This window comes from Microchirus variegatus (genome assembly GCF_963457635.1).
Source record: "Microchirus variegatus genome assembly, chromosome: 7".
Taxonomy (NCBI): Eukaryota; Metazoa; Chordata; class Actinopteri; order Pleuronectiformes; family Soleidae; genus Microchirus; species Microchirus variegatus.
In genome coordinates this window covers 31,751,966-31,769,776 of record NC_139808.1, presented here as the reverse complement: position 1 = coordinate 31,769,776, position 17,811 = coordinate 31,751,966, and positions in this window count along the sequence as shown.

The following is a 17,811-nucleotide window of genomic DNA, read 5'->3' as shown; positions in this document are numbered from 1 at the left end:
TTCTTCTTCATTTTTTGGCAGCGCTGCAGATTCATGCATCATTTCTGACACGACGCTGCGACGCCGTTCGCTTTCCCAGCTCTCACCGCAAAGACATTTAGAATAAGCAACGCTTACTTTTCTACGATGTGGGACACTGAGCTCAAGATGTTCTGCTTCAGATAATTTAGTGTTAAAACTTAACTTAAAGGGAGAGAGAGAAGATTCTAACGTATAAATAACGCTGGTCTGTTGCTGGCACAGAGAACAGGTGTTAATCGTCTATTCTGCGTCTTAACACACATTCACAAACTCAGCGTACAGCGTAGCCACTCATTCAGAGCTGCAACTAACGTTTATTTTCGTATTCGATTATTTTCTCGATTAATCGATGAAACGTTTTGGTCCATAAAATGTCAGAAAATGTTAAAAAACGTTAATCAGTGTTTGTCAAAGCTGCAAATGACGATGTTCTCCAAAGTCTTGTTTTGTCCACAAACCAAAATGATTCAGTTTCAATGATTTCTTTGTTCATGTGGAGCAAAGAAACGTGGAAAATATTCACATTTAAGAAGCTAAAACAATCAGAAATCTTGTTTTAATCATGAAAAAAAGCTTCAAACCGATTATCGATTATCAAAGTAGTTGGCGATTAATTTAGTAATCGATTAATAATCGATTAATCGTTTCAGCTCTACACTCATTTTAGGGTAAAATGGGCTTTAGGACTCAAATATAAGTCTAAAAAAGAACCTGAATCTGTGCTGTTTTATATTTAAACTGATGCCAAATCTATAATCTGGATCAGATCTGGATTACACTCAGTCTGATCGTGCACACACACATACCTGATCTGGTCCTTACAGATTACGGTTTGGCTTGTTATAGAAGACGAGGATTAGGGATGTGGAGATTTGTAAAACATTGAATTTAAAAAATGAAGAAAGACAGATTGTGCCTTTGATCTGAGAATTAAAGCTTCAGTCCTGACATCAGTGGGTAGATTCTCACCAAAATGAAAGAACAAACGTACAGAAGATGAAAGCAGAGCCTCCGTGGCGGCGGCGGCGGTGATAATAAAAAGTTTATATCAGTTTGCATCAGCGTTGTTTGTATTGTGTGTTCAGTGCTCAGTGACTCAGTGTCCAGAGTAACTTTGAAGAGCTCACACCAGGAGCTTCATGGTCCTCAGACACACCCAGGACATGATGACGTCAGGGGAACAAACGGAGCAACAACAGGTCCTTCAGGTTTTTACACCTAATGTAGAGGCCTCCCCCCCACACACACACACACACACACCTGCCGACAGCAGACCAGTGTATCAGAGCTCAGACTTTGACTGTACATGTTATAAAACTATTTTTACAGCTTTATGCAAATGTTGCTTTTATAACTCCAACCCACGACGAACAAGAAAGTGAACAAATCCTCATCGACATGTGGAATCCAAACCATCAATTACAAAAAACCTGGACTCTATTAATTTCCCGCTGATGGAGGAACCAGCGGATTATTACAGGCCAACATTCCTCCTCCTCCGACGACACCAAACCACTCTGACCAAACTCCCCAAACATCTGTTCTTACAACACTCTGTGAACAGAACCGTGCACAGTAAACACCTGCACACACACACATCTCCACGTGTGCTGCACCAGCAGCTAAAAGTAGCCCGGTGCATCACGATGGGTCCGTACACCGAGAGGCCCGAGCTGCTTTTAGAGATGACTAAACACCGTTAAGCTCTAAAACACGGCAGAACACAAGAGCCGAGGCCGGAGGTCCTCACTGAGCTGCAGCGGCTGCATTCACCACCACAACAACAACACCACAACAACACCACCACAACAAAGTCTTCTGAAGTCAGGGACAGACGAGAGCATGGATACACGACTCATCAGGACACGTTCAAGTACCTTCATAGATTCGGCAGCAAATTTAAACTTAGCCTGATGTGATAATATCAGCGATAATATGCGATATTTGATTTGCTTCTTAAAAGGCGTTGTTTGAAAATATTGACACAATAGAAGTTCACGTCATTGTATTGCAGTATTAGAGTTGTTGGTGTGAGTCCTGCATCAAGACTGACTTTTTAAATAAAGTGCATAATGGCGTGGTTCAGCGATGATTAAAAGTTAAAAATGACAAACTACTGATGAATAAAAAAACTAAATATTCAATATTTTCACTACAACAACTTTGTTGCACATTTGATTTTAATTACATCGTCTCATTTACTATTAAACTTCTTCAAACGTTCATTTCAAAGTGACGGCTCAACTAAAAAAATAGTGTTAATTCTCATTTCATTATTATTTTTTGTAAATTTAGTGTAAATTCTGTAAATTTGAGTTGATTAAATGTTAATATATTCTGGTTAAATGTACAAGAAAGAATTGTACATTTAATTAGCGCTGGGCACTAGCTTAACCCGCGTTAACGCGTGACGCATTTCCATGACGACTGGCAGGCGGAAAAAGACGCGCGTGGTGTCGGGTTTACGTGGCACCGAAGTCACAGGCGCCATTGACCAGTTAGCTCCGTTAGCATCATTAGCTCCTTTTAGCGCCGTTAGCGTTAGCCTACAGTGGAGCTGGAGACGAGAAAAGAGCAGCGCTAACAAATAACCAGCGTACCAGTGTACTGCGTATGTGTGCCTCTGTTTTTAAACGTTAGCGTTACTTTCGAGACTCATTTTAAACATGACGTCACGCACGTCTTTTTCCAGTTGACGCCGTTAACCGCCGCTATCGCGTTAACGCGCCCTGCCCTACATTTCACGGAGCAAACATGAAATAAAATGTGTTACCACACAAACTCAACGTCGTACAGCGTCTGTGAAGAATCACTAAACACTAACAGACTATAACAGAGTGAGTGTCTGTCTGCTGTCAACCTATCTTCAGTTACACCTTCTTACTTCCAGTGAAAACTATGTGACAGACGTGCTGCAGCCTGGTGATTCTTGGAAAAACGGCCTCCATATTTAAATGTGAAATACGGTAAATCCACGACCGACTGTCAGTCAGAGTCAGGTCCAGACCTGACACCTGAGCGTCAATCATCTCACTTCCTGTTTCCTGACGAGTCGACGACGTAAGAACAAGACGAGGTGGAGAGAGGCCGATGGTGACACCATCAAAACCCTCTGTAACGCTAACATCATCATTACTGCTGATGATTTACCACCATCTTTACATAATCACACAAAGAGAGCATGTCTGCTCTGACCTGAATGCAAACACACACACACACACACACACACACACACAGGCTAAACACGTCTGATTTCCCTATTATCACCTGCCACGATAAGAGCATAAGGCATAAAAACGAGCTAAATTAATGTTTAACAACATTTTGTCCGTTTTCCTTCCAGTAAAAACCAGCCTGTCTGTGTTCGACGTTAAAACCACGTCAGAAAAAGCCCCGAACAGACAGATTTTAACGATAATATTACAGATAATAAGTAATGATAATAAGTTATTTAGTTGATGAGATGTCAGAGAGTGACGACGGCGTTCTCAGCGGTCTTGTTGACTGGATCACTGAGGGAGCTGTTGTGGATTTATTGGCTCTAAAACAAGATTGTTGCACGTGTCAAAGTGGAAACAACAAAGACGTCGTCGTCTCACTAATAACCAGTGCTTTTAAAAAAGGAGCCGTAACTCAACGCTGAAGTAAACTGTAAAAGAGGAAGTAGATTTGATGGTCAAGGTTCAGTTGATGGAGCGTCACCATCACAACACTAATTACTCCTCATTCTAATTAATCTGCATTCTCTCTTTTTTATTTAATGTGCGCGAAAAAAAATGCAGCCTTTGCGATTTGTCGGAGGATTTTGATTTGAAATTATTCAATATTGATGAATTATTCAGGCCCAGAGGTGCAGAGATATGACTACAAAGAGCTGGAGAGGCTGGATAAAAGGGCGGACTGTCCCTTTAAAGAGAGTTTGGGTAAAAGGGGGAACAATGATCTGCAGCAGCATCAGTCCATGCAAATAACATGCAGATCTGCAGCAGCAGCATCAGCAGCACAAACCCAATGACCTGAAGCCTCCTCTCTACTGCTGATGCACACATTAATATAGTTTTAATAAGAGCTGCAGTCGTTTATCAACTCATCAATTATTCATTATTTACCAAACTATTTTGTTTTCAGGTTCTTAAATGTGAGTAACGTTCTGCTTCCTTTGCTCCTTATAATAAAAGAAACTAAATTAATAAAGAAAACTCATTCATTGCAACATAATTATGGAGATAGATCGACGAGGGAAATATTTGTTTTGTTAAATTGCGTTAAAACACCAGCTCAGGTGAAAACACAGCGGCTGAAAGTCACCGCAAAAATAAACAAAATCGTGATATGACGATATACGAGCAAAAGAAAAGACACTAATCGCGATGTTTTTTGCCATACTGTGACATTGCGGTAAAAGTAGCCTCTTAATCTCGGTAAACTTTGATCATGTAGCTTCTCCTGGATCTGAACCCCCAACCCAACCCTGTAATCCGAGATTTTAATTTGAAAACATGGGGGGTGAGATTATCAAAGGTGGATTGGGACATTTTAAAGTTCCTCTGATTTTAATGATCTTCAAAGTTAATTTCTCGTTGATTTAATGTGACTTAATCCCGTGAGATTACAGGACACGGTGTTAAATGTCAGACCGTGTTGTTGTAAAGGTCGAGCGGTGAGATTTAATGAGTTTAAAAAGCTCCGATTAAACACGAACACACGCGGATTTAATGCGTCAAAACACCGGAGCTAACGACCGCGACCGCAGGCTTTCACACGGCGGGTTTTAACCTTTCCTCCGGGGGGGAAGGAAACCAAACCCGGCTCGGTGCGGCTCTGGCTCGGCCCCGGGGAGAGGGGAAAAAAACACACCTTTCCAATCCCAGTTAGCTCGGCAGCGTTAGCCTAGCATGCCGAGACGGTGAGGGAGAGTTGGTTAGCAGCAGCTAACTAGCGTTAGCAGCAGCCGACCCGGGCTAACGCTAGGACAGAGAGGGAGTGCGGTCGGGAATCCGAACTCGAGTTATTTCCACAGCCCGGGATCGCATCGCCACTTCGGCGTCCTTTAGCCCGGCACAGCGCGACCCCGCTACCGTGTTCCCCCCCCCCCCCCACACGGAACGGAACGAGAGCTAGCTTAAAAAAAAAGGGGCGAATCAAGTCCCAAATCCCCATAGTAAGAAAATACATTCCCTTACCCAGCTGCTAACATGGTCGCTCCCACATCCACATACCAGGGAGAGGAGGAGGAGGAGGAAGAACGACAAGCATTTCCCACGTTAAAAAGGCAAAAAACAAGTCCCTTTATAGTCCACAGTCTGCGGCCATTAGAGTCCTCAAAGTCGGCGTTAGTTGACGCGATGGTCCGCTGGAGAAACCCGGGACACGGAGCGTGTATTTCCGTGGTTTATGTCAGTGTTAGTGTTAATGTTAGTGTGTTAGTGTGGAAGAGCTGAGAGCTCTAACCTCACTCCCTCTCTCTCATGGCCCCGCCCCTTCTCAGGGCCGTACCGACCTCCTGCACCGCTCCCGTGTGGGGGGGGCCCTATTGGCCCCCAGCCAAATATCAATCAATCAAATATTTATTTATTTTTTATCGCTCTCTACATTTACAGCTAACATTTAACAACTATTTATTTTACATAACCACAAGATCTCAATAAATATATTCTATCGTGTTGATAACGCATTGCTTTATGTGTTGTTTTATGTATCGTTTACATGTTTACGCGTTGTTTACGTGTTGTTTTACGTTATTAACATGTGGTTTTATGTGCTGTTTTACGCGTTGTTTTACGTGTTAACTTGTTTTACGTGTTATTAACATGTTGTTTTACGTGCTGCTTTACGCGTTGTTTATGTGTTGTTTTCCATGTTGTTTATGTGTTGTTTTACGTGTTAACTTGTTGTTTTACGTGTTATTAACATGTTGTTTTACGTGTTAACATGTTTTATCTGCTGTTTTACGTGTTAACGTGTTGTTTTACGTGTTATTAACATGTTGTTTTACATGTTGTTTACGTGTTGTTTTTACGTGTTAACATGTTTTACGTGTTAACATGTTGACGTGTTGTTTTACGTGTTAACATGTTTTACGTGTTTTACATGTTAACATGTTGTTTACGTGTTGTTTTTACGTGTTATTAACATGTTTTATGTGTTAACATGTTAACGTGTTGTTTACGTGTTATTAACATGTTTTATGTGCCGTTTTATGCGTTGTTTACGTGTTGTTTTCCATGTTGTTTGTGTTGTTTTACGTGTTAACTTGTTGTTTTACGTGTTAACATGTTTTATATGTTTTACGTGTTGTTTTACGCGTTCTGCATAAAACACATGACGCGTTTCCATGACGACTGACCGGAAAAAGACATGTGTGACGTCATGTTTGTGTGACGTCATGTTTACGTGACTCCCGATTGTTAAACTTTAAAAAACAGACCGCTCCAGTTCGACTGTAGTCGCGCTAATGAGCGCTAAGGGAGCTAATGCAGCTAACGAAGCTAACTGGTAAACGGTGCATTAAAAATTATCATTGAAAAAAATCTTTTGCAGACTGCAAATCGTGTTCACAATGATGAATGGAAAATTTAAATAACTCCATTTATTCACAGATAATAACAAAGTCATAGTCAAAGTATTTAACTTTACTAAAGTGAGAAAAATGTCCTAAAATCTGCCTTAAAAAAGAAAACAAACATATTATCTAAAGCAAACTGTTTATAGAAAACAATAATTTCCTCAGTCCATGTCTTCTTGAAGCAGCAGTGAACAGAGTTTATTTATAATAAGTCAGTAAAGTCAACATTTTTAGCGACGCTGCAGCCGTCGTCCTGACACTAATGAAAAGAAAAGTGTGCAGACGCTGGAGATAAAACAATCCTCTTCATTTATATTTCAGTTGTTGTCGACTGGGATCAATAATGTGCTGCTGGTTACAGTGGATTCTCCTGAGAGCAATGCTGTGCTAATGAGAGGCTCAGAGCGCACACACACACACACACACACGCACGCACAGTTGAGCTGAAATGTAAAGATTTACTCAGTGAAATTAAAGGACATATGTTCTTATCTGCGCCTCCTCGTCCTCAGCGTCTCCTGCTGCTTGCGTTTAAAGATTTATCCGCTGATTTCCTGTCTTCACTTCCTGTCTGAAGGCTGCAGCGTTTCTGTCCACACGTCCTTCACCAGTTTGTCCCACTCCATGTCTTTTATCTGTTTATGAAAGTCACGACTCGATTTGTTTACGCCGCCATGTTGGCCGCATTTCCTGCCACAATAGAGTTGTTTCCTGCCAAAATGGTGTCATTTCCTCCCACAATTACATAGTTTCCTGACAAAATGGTGTCGTTTCCTGACAAAATGGTGTCATTTCCTGCCACAATTGCATCGTTTCCTGCCAAAATGGCGTCGTTTCCTGCCACAATTGCATTGTTTCCTGCCAAAATGGTGTCATTTCCTGCCACAATTGCATTGTTTCCTGCCAAAATAGAGTCGTTTCCTGCCAAAATGGTGTCATTTCCTGCCAAAATGGCGTCGTTTCCTGCCAAAATGGCGTTTTGGTTTGCGTGACCTGAGCGACGTCATCTCTGTCGGAGACGTGAGGACAGAGTGACTCTCGTCGTTTTTTTTTAAATAACGACAGTAATCCCAGAATAAATGAGAGAGAAGAGGAGATGAGGATTATTTACACTCACGGGAAAGAGAGAGACAAAGTGGACACAGGTGAAACCAATCAGGGCGGGGCCAGCTGTCTGAAAAAGGGCGGGAGAGCAGACAAAGAACAGGAAGTGTCAAAATAAAAGCAGAATAATCCAAGCACCTGTGTGTGTGTGTGTGTGTGTGTGTGTGTGTGTGGATGAAGACATTGTTCAAATGTTGACTTTATTCCCTAAGGCGACTTCACAGAGATAATCCTTTGTGTGTGTGTGTGTGTGTGTAACACTGAAGCCCAGCAGGGTGAAGCAGGAAGTCGTCTCAGTATTTATATCTGTGGCCTGTGCAGCGACACAGAGTCCTGCAGGATTTCACACTGACTCACACTGTCATTACAACACAACACTATTATTTATCCCTTTATTCCCGTTTTAATATTTGGAAAATATCAAATATAACATTCATATCATGTTGTGTTGTTTTTGTGCTGCTTTAACCAGAGGAACAATCTGATCTGACCACAGGAAAACAACACTTCAGTGAGGACGCTGCCTTCACACGACAACACACACACAGATTATTTTGAGGAAGTGAGAGCAGAGGAAAGAAACTACGTCTTGGATTAAATTTCAACTGAAGTTTGTAAACCACTCACTCTCCCACACCAAAGTCCATAGAGAAAACCAGTGATTTTAGCTCACAGGGACACAGGAGCTGCTGGTCCTCTGCTGCCTCGTGTGGTCACTTTGTGTCACTGATGTTAATCTGAATGAAGATTTTCAAAAGCCGAATTGACAAAATCAGTCATTGTGATGTTAAAATCACAATCAATGGAGGGTCCAGGTACTAAAGTATAATCCGTTTTTTTGACAATACCAACAAACTTCGAACGCGCTGAACAAATCGACCGACTTATGGTGAAGACATAATTATGTTTGAAGGCGACGAGGTCGGCGATAATGACGATAAATACCACAGTAATCGATGGAGTGTTTTCAACCGTGCAGCAGCGGTGACAGTGGATTTACCTGCATTAGCCACAGCGCTGTAAGCTCTATCACCGTCACTGTTAGTCATTACATGCAAAAATAATTAGTTATTCACTTTAATTTTACATTTTTGTATCTAAAACTAGATTTCACAGGAAAGCCACAGGTGTGAGCTCTCAAACACCTTTTGAATTGTGTTCCTATATCTGCTACAGAGGCTGAGAAATCAGTCATTTAGTCGGCATTGAAGCTCAGGTTTTAGAGGCATTTTTTCCAGGCGCTTCAGGCCTTAATGGGTTAATGTGATAATGATTGTTCTTTGAACCTCTCAGACAGATAAAAAAATAAATATATTGTTTCGTTTCTTGAAATTTGTGAATCACTTTTGTCTTTTAGGGTACAGTGTCTACAAATGCCACCTTGACTGTGTGCAAAGCAGTCATGTTCACTGTGGCTTTTGCACAAGTCATTGTGAGAAAAGAATACTTTGTCCGGCTCTTCAATACCTGCTGCAAGACCAGGGCGCCTGCTGCCGCCTACTGTTGGTTAGTTTTCTTCCGTTATGAGACTTATACATGGAGGTATTATAAGAACTGGATAGACTTGTAAATTAATATAGTAATAAAGACAAATTCTCAGTCTGTTTTTTTTTTTTTTTTTTTAATAATTAAAAGTTTTTCCTCAGTGTGGTCCCAATACTCTACATTGAGATTTTTTTTTTAATTTAAAAAAATGTAATAAAGTAATAATTCACATTTAATTTAACCTTATGGTGCGTTAGTGTTTCTTTAAATGTAGCATTACACAGCACAAAACCTACTGTGTAACATTTCAGAGAGCTTATCATTATGTACATTATTTAATTTTTTAAGTTATGCCAAAAATTTTCTCTGTAACAGATGTAACTTAACATTGCAAAGTACAGTACTTAAAAAAACAAATACTTCAGTGGTAACACAAAAAACCTACAGTAACATGAGTAAATGTAATTCATTACTTTCCACGAGTTAGAGTCCATTTTGTTACCATTAGATTGTGCTGAAATATATTACTTATAAACTCCATTTAGGTTTTGCATCCTAAATCACTCATCATTAAAACACGGTCTGATTTTGCAGCTTCTTAAGTGTTTATTTTCTGCTTTTTTTGCGCCGTGTGACAAATTTAAAAATACATTTTGGCTTGTGGACAAAAGACATTTGAGGATGAACTTTTCTAAGTTTAGGGAACACAGAGCAACATTTTCTGGACCAAACAAACAGAAAAGAATGAATAGATGAGGGAAATGGTCGCTAAATTCCAGATCACCAACTATTTTGATCATCTTAAATAATCTGTTTTTTTCCAGCTTCTTGTGACATTTTTTTTTTATTCCTTATAAACAAACCATTCAAACCAAATCATTTTTCGTAATTTTTCTCAACACTTTAACACATTCTGTATGATTTTGTAAACATGACTCCTGGAATTCAGCCGTAAGAATAAAAAGGTTTTATTTCAATCTGTAACATTTGGCATAACATTCAGTTAAATAATCAGAGTTGTCTCTCTGTCAGGTTTGTGTCCTCCTAAAGAAACTAAACGCGCTCTAAACCTGCAAACCTACAATCTCATTTTAGAAAAATAATCTGTGCAGGATAGACCTGCATCCCTAAGACGAGGAACGGATGGTTCTGCAGGGGAACATAAACCCCTGCTGGGAGGCCTCCCAACATGACGCGCAAAAACACTATGAACAAAGAAAGATTCAAGACTTTAAAAGGACATAAACTCGACAGTGAGACAAGTCAGGATCAATATTGAATTACAATTTAGTAAGCGACTTCAAAGTAAAGTTTAAGACTTCAATTGCACAAGGTTTCTGGCTTTAGATGGTAAACAAAAACATCTCAGTGTCCATGTCCTGTAGCAGCCATTGAGTCATGTGTTCAGTTTGGTCCAATATCTAAAAATAAATAAAAGGGACATTTTAGTATTAAGTAAATATGGATTAAACAAATTAGGAACCATCTGAAAAAAACATACCTGAAGACATCCTGAGGAAAAGAGGCCTCATCGTAGAAGGGTCGGCTCATCTGGGGCCAAGTCCTAATCGTAGTGTCCACCATGGAGTCCCACGATCCAGAAATCTGCTGTAACCTTCATCATCGTCTCTACAAAACGAGGCAGAATTTGATAAGTCACAATGGGGGAAAAAATGGATTAAACAACTCGAGGACTATCTGAAAGAACGTACCTGAAGACATCCTGTGGAAAAGAGGCCTCATCACAGAAGGATCAGATCATCTGGGGCGAAGTCCTCATCACAGAAGGGTCTTCTCCAGGTCGTGGTGTCCACCATAGGGTCCTCTGATCCAGAAATCTGCTGCAGCCTTCATCATCTCTACAAAACAAGGCAGAATTTGATAAGTCACAAGGGGGAAAAATGGCTTAAACAACTCGAGGACTATCTGAAAGAACGTACCTGAAGACATCCTGTGGAAAAGAGGCCTCATCACAGAAGGATCAGATCATCTGGGGCGAAGTCCTCATCACAGAAGGGTCTTCTCCAGGTCGTGGTGTCCACCATAGGGTCCTCTGATCCAGAAATCTGCTGCAGCCTTCATCGTCTCTACAAAACAAGGCAGAATTTGATAAGTCACAAGGGGGAAAAATGGCTTAAACAACTCGAGGACTATCTGAAAGAACGTACCTGAAGACATCCTGTGGAAAAGAGGCCTCATCACAGAAGGATCAGATCATCTGGGGCGAAGTCCTCATCACAGAAGGGTCTTCTCCAGGTCGTGGTGTCCACCATAGGGTCCTCTGATCCAGAAATCTGCTGCAGCCTTCATCGTCTCTACAAAACAAGGCAGAATTTGATAAGTCACAAGGGGGAAAAATGGCTTAAACAACTCGAGGACTATCTGAAAGAACGTATCTGAAGACATCCTGCGAAAAAGAGGCGTCGTCGTAGAAGGGTCGGCTCATCTGGGGTGAAGTCCTCATCACAGAAGGATCAGATCATCTGGGGCAAAGTCCTCATTGTAGAAGAGTCTTCTCCAGGTCTTGGTGTCCACCATGGAGTCCCACGATCCAGAAATCTGCTGTAGCCTTCATCATCGTCTCTACAAAACGAGGCAGAATTTGATAAGTCACAATGGGGGAAAAAAATGGCTTAAACAACTCGAGGACTATCTGAAAGAACGTACCTGAAGACATCCTGTGGAAAAGAGGCCTCATCACAGAAGGATCAGATCATCTGGGGCGAAGTCCTCATCACAGAAGGGTCTTCTCCAGGTCGTGGTGTCCACCATAGGGTCCTCTGATCCAGAAATCTGCTGCAGCCTTCATCGTCTCTACAAAACAAGGCAGAATTTGATAAGTCACAAGGGGGAAAAATGGCTTAAACAACTCGAGGACTATCTGAAAGAACGTACCTGAAGACATCCTGTGGAAAAGAGGCCTCATCACAGAAGGATCAGATCATCTGGGGCGAAGTCCTCATCACAGAAGGGTCTTCTCCAGGTCGTGGTGTCCACCATAGGGTCCTCTGATCCAGAAATCTGCTGCAGCCTTCATCGTCTCTACAAAACAAGGCAGAATTTGATAAGTCACAAGGGGGAAAAATGGCTTAAACAACTCGAGGACTATCTGAAAGAACGTATCTGAAGACATCCTGCGAAAAAGAGGCGTCGTCGTAGAAGGGTCGGCTCATCTGGGGTGAAGTCCTCATCACAGAAGGATCAGATCATCTGGGGCAAAGTCCTCATTGTAGAAGAGTCTTCTCCAGGTCTTGGTGTCCACCATGGAGTCCCACGATCCAGAAATCTGCTGTAGCCTTCATCATCGTCTCTACAAAACGAGGCAGAATTTGATAAGTCACAATGGGGGAAAAAAATGGATTAAACAACTCGAGGACTATCTGAAAGAACGTACCTGAAGACATCCTGTGGAAAAGAGGCCTCATCACAGAAGGATCAGATCATCTGGGGCGAAGTCCTCATCACAGAAGGGTCTTCTCCAGGTCGTGGTGTCCACCATAGGGTCCTCTGATCCAGAAATCTGCTGCAGCCTTCATCGTCTCTACAAAACAAGGCAGAATTTGATAAGTCACAAGGGGGAAAAATGGCTTAAACAACTCGAGGACTATCTGAAAGAACGTACCTGAAGACATCCTGTGGAAAAGAGGCCTCATCACAGAAGGATCAGATCATCTGGGGCGAAGTCCTCATCACAGAAGGGTCTTCTCCAGGTCGTGGTGTCCACCATAGGGTCCTCTGATCCAGAAATCTGCTGCAGCCTTCATCGTCTCTACAAAACAAGGCAGAATTTGATAAGTCACAAGGGGGAAAAATGGCTTAAACAACTCGAGGACTATCTGAAAGAACGTACCTGAAGACATCCTGTGGAAAAGAGGCCTCATCACAGAAGGATCAGATCATCTGGGGCGAAGTCCTCATCACAGAAGGGTCTTCTCCAGGTCGTGGTGTCCACCATAGGGTCCTCTGATCCAGAAATCTGCTGCAGCCTTCATCGTCTCTACAAAACAAGGCAGAATTTGATAAGTCACAAGGGGGAAAAATGGCTTAAACAACTCGAGGACTATCTGAAAGAACGTATCTGAAGACATCCTGCGAAAAAGAGGCGTCGTCGTAGAAGGGTCGGCTCATCTGGGGTGAAGTCCTCATCACAGAAGGATCAGATCATCTGGGGCAAAGTCCTCATTGTAGAAGAGTCTTCTCCAGGTCTTGGTGTCCACCATGGAGTCCCACGATACAGAAATCTGCTGCAGCCTTCATCATCTCTACAAAACGAGGCAGAATTTGATAAGTACAAGGGGAAAAAATTGATTAAACAACTCGAGCAACATCTGAAAGAACGTACCTGAAGACATCCTGTGGAAAAGAGGCGTTGTAGAAGGGTCAGATCATCTGGGGTGAGGTCCTCATCATAGAAGGGTCTTCTCCAGGTCTTGTTGTCCACCATGGAGTCCTCTGATCCAGAAATCTGATGAAGCCTTCATCATCATCGTCTCTACAAAACAAGGCAGAATTTGATAAGTCACAAGAAAAAAAACAAAACGAGTGACAAAATGTTCAGGCTCACCTGGTCGAGTGCGACAGGTCCTCACATCCAGTCAGGGTCCACCTGTGGACGCCCTCCCTAAACTACACCTGCCTTTCCTGTTCTACACTGACAGTGGAGACGACAGTTTCTCTTGCAACCAACAAAGACGTGAGAATTAAGCATCGTCCTAATGACTCTACAAGCGAGTAAGTCAACTCTGTGCTCCATCATAAAGTCAGTCTATCACCAGCTGTGCAAATAAGAGGCAAAAGACCACAAAGCTCCAGATACCAAGTCAATCCAAGAAACAAATAAACGAAAAACACATTACAGAAGCTGCAGCTGCTCACTCCTGCCACAAGAGGGCACACTTAACTAATTCTGTCCTATTCCCTAAAACATCAGGACTCGTGGAATTCAGCCCACATAATAAAATGTTTTATTACAATTAGTAATAGTGAAAGATATTTGGCGTAGCCTTCAGTTAAATAATCAGAGTTGTCTCTCTGTCAGGTTTGTGTCCTTCTAAAGAAACTAAACACGCTCTAAACCTGCAAACCTACAATCACATTTTAGAAATAATCTGTGCAGGATAGACCTGCAGCCCTAAGACGAGGAACGGATGGTTCTGCAGGGGAACATAAACCCTGGTGGGAGGCCTCCCAACATGACGCGCAAAAACACTATGAACACAGAAAGGTTCAAGACTTTAGAAGGACATAAACTAGACAGAGAGACAAGTCAGGATTAAGACTGAATTATAGTTTAGCTGCACTTTTTTAAAAGAAATGTAAAGTGCTTTATAAATCAAATTAATTATTAGTATTATTATCAGTTAGTGACTACAAAGGCTGACAACAAAAGTGTGTCAACAAGAGCCAGACTTAAAGTATTTCATAACATCCATGAGCTGATGACACCTCAAATCTAATGTGACTGACATGTGCATATAAATCAAAGTTTAGCTTCATAATCAACTCTTAAATCAATCAGACCAGAGAGACAAAGTCAGTCCAGTAAAGTCATTGAAGAGTGTTGGTCTTGGTTCAAATGTCAGATTAATGTCAGTCAAGTGATGACTCACTCACTCTCCATCCAGTAACCAGGAAAACATAGTAGGAAACAAACAGATGAGAAAGTGTCAAACACAGTCGTGACAGTTACAGATTTCATCGCCATGAAGAATCAATAGACAGCTGTGAAGAAGATCAGAGGAGGTAAAGTATTATCAGCACATCGGCTGTTAAGTTAAGTTTTAACTCTAAACTAAAACGCAATCTATTCAAGTTGGACATTCATGGTGCATACTTGTGCATACTAGGGCTAAACAGGTGATTAATGGCCACGATGGAAAATACAAATAAAAAAGGCAAAGTGGCCTAAAACCTTGAGACATAGTGTACAAGGGAAAACATTAACTTATCTTACATTAAACTATCTACTTACACCTAATTTAAGAGCTGGTCCTCCATCACTGTCCCTTAAATTACATTAGTTTTAGAAACATTTTCATTTGGCCACAAGGTATGAAAAACAACAAAATGTTTACATTTCCCTACTCTGCAAACACTAGCACACATGGAGGTCAACAACAAGGTCGCTCCACAAAGAAGAAAATAAGGACTCACCACTTGTCGACGGAACCTAAAAAAGGAAACGCACGGCAAACATTTAACTTACAATGACACCTAGCTAACAGCTAAGATTGAGTCAGAGTTAAGCAGACAGTGAACTGAAAACAAGTTAAAAGAGAAGATAATTCAGCGAACAGAGTCACCATTAAGCTAACTTAACAAGAGTTACTCACCATTCTGAACGCGTCACGAGGCTGGACCAGGTCAGAACAACACGCCATATCGGAGCTCCTTCTGCGGACACGAGCTAATGCACCTGAACGCCACCTTTTCGGCGTCTGACGTCACGACAGGTTAGCCTACGTTGCTAACCGGTTAATGGCGGTTAGCAAACAAATAATAACGCATTTGGAACTTGCGCTCCTGGAACTTTGTTTGTTTCTGTCATGATTCGAGTTCAAGTTCTTTTCTTCTTTAGTTGTTGTTTTGTTTTTCAAGACTTTTCTTCGCGTCTTTTCCGAGTTGCGGCAGCTCGTGTTCACTCCTCTTCACATTAAACTCCACGGTAACGAGGAAGTTAAATAGGAGCAGGTGAACCAATCAGCGGCCATCAGCTGATTGGTTCACCTGCGTGAGGATGAGCACGCGCTGTTGGTCAATCAACCATTTGGTGCATTAGCGCCACCATGTGGTGTGGAGTCTAAATGAAAATGACATTTTCACACATTCTGATTGCTGTAGTAGTTGCCAATGATTGACAGCTACTGACTACAGATGAAGTGTTGTTGATATCTGCCATTATTGTGAAACAGTATGAAATTAAATATAAAAAATATATATATATTTTCTCATTCTGATTGCTGTATAATAATAATAATAATAATAATAATAATAATAAATAATAATTATAGCCTACATGTCCTTCTCCCAAACAACCAGCTGTTATAGTTTCACCTTTCAGCAGGTGTTTGACGGGCATGGTCAACCATCATCTAACCATCATCTAACCATCATCTAACCATCACCTAACCATCACCTAACCATCATCTAACCATCATCTACCCGACATCCAATATCCACACCCTGGCCTGGAGGAACTGCGTTTGTCTCTACTGCTGCTGATGATGCTGATGCTGCTGCTGTTGCTGCTGCTGCTGCTGCTGTTGCTGCTGCTGTTGCTGCTGCTGCTGCTGATGCTACAGTATTTGCTGCTGCTTCATGACTTCATCTCTTTGATCCAGAAACCCTGCAGTCATATATGCAAATTAGGCTGAGAAGACTCTGTCACACTGGGAGCCACACACACACACACAGAGACACACACACAGAGACACACGCACACACACACACAGAGACACACACACACACACGCACGCACGCACGCACACACACACGCACGCACACACGCACACACACACACACACACACACACTTAATCTTCTTCACTGCACACCTTTATTATCATATTAGGATTATCTTATTTTTAGATTCTCCTAATATTACAACTGTAGTGTGGAAACATGACGTCTTCTTCTTCTTCAATGTAATAAGTAAAACTTAAGTTAAGATAAGATTAATGTGTGAAAAAATAAGATAAGATGAAAATAAGATCAGATAAATTAACATAAGATTAATTTAATGAGTAAAAAAAATAAGGTAAGATATGTTAAGATAAGATAAAAATAAGTTAAGATGAAATCGGATAAATTAAGATTAAGTTATGTTAAAATAAGATATATTATCAATCAATCAATCTTTATTTATATCGCCCACAGTTTACAAAACATAGTTTGTCTCATGGGACTTCACAGGGTTGGTAACATCCTCTGTCCTTAGACCTTCGACCAGGGTAAGGAAAAACTACCAGGGAAAAAAAAACCCTTGTAAAAGGGAAAAAGGGTAGAAACCTTAGGGAGAACCACAGGTGAGGGATCCACTCCCTGGACGGACAGACGTGCAGTAGATGTTACCCAAAACATACAATACACAATGACAAGAATATATTAAGAAAAGTTAAGGGGCCACACGGTAAGATAAAGGTAAGTTAAGATAAATGAAGGTTGTGCACACACACACACACACACACACACACACAGAAATAATGAAATAATAAAGAGTCAAGTTTAAACATGACTGTGGACACAAAACAGTTTGTTCTCAGCTGTAAAACCGTCTGTAATATTTCATCAAGTTCACCTGAGTCGTCATGGCAACATCAGCCTGTTTTTTAACTGAAACCTGAGGCCTTTGTGCATCCTTTCATCTTCCTCACACTCACACACACACACACACACAGTGACACACACTCACTTTGTCGGTTTAGTTTTAGTCATTTTCCCAAAGTTTTCTGGGTCAAAAAAAAAGTGAGGGTCACTCACTCTCCCACACCAAAGTCACTCACTCTCCCACACCAAAGTCCATAGAGTAAACCAGTGATTTTAACATCACAATGACTGATTTTAGTGAATTCGGCTTTTAAAATAATTTCATTTAGACTTAACTCAGTGACACAAAGTGACCACACGAGGCAGCAGAGG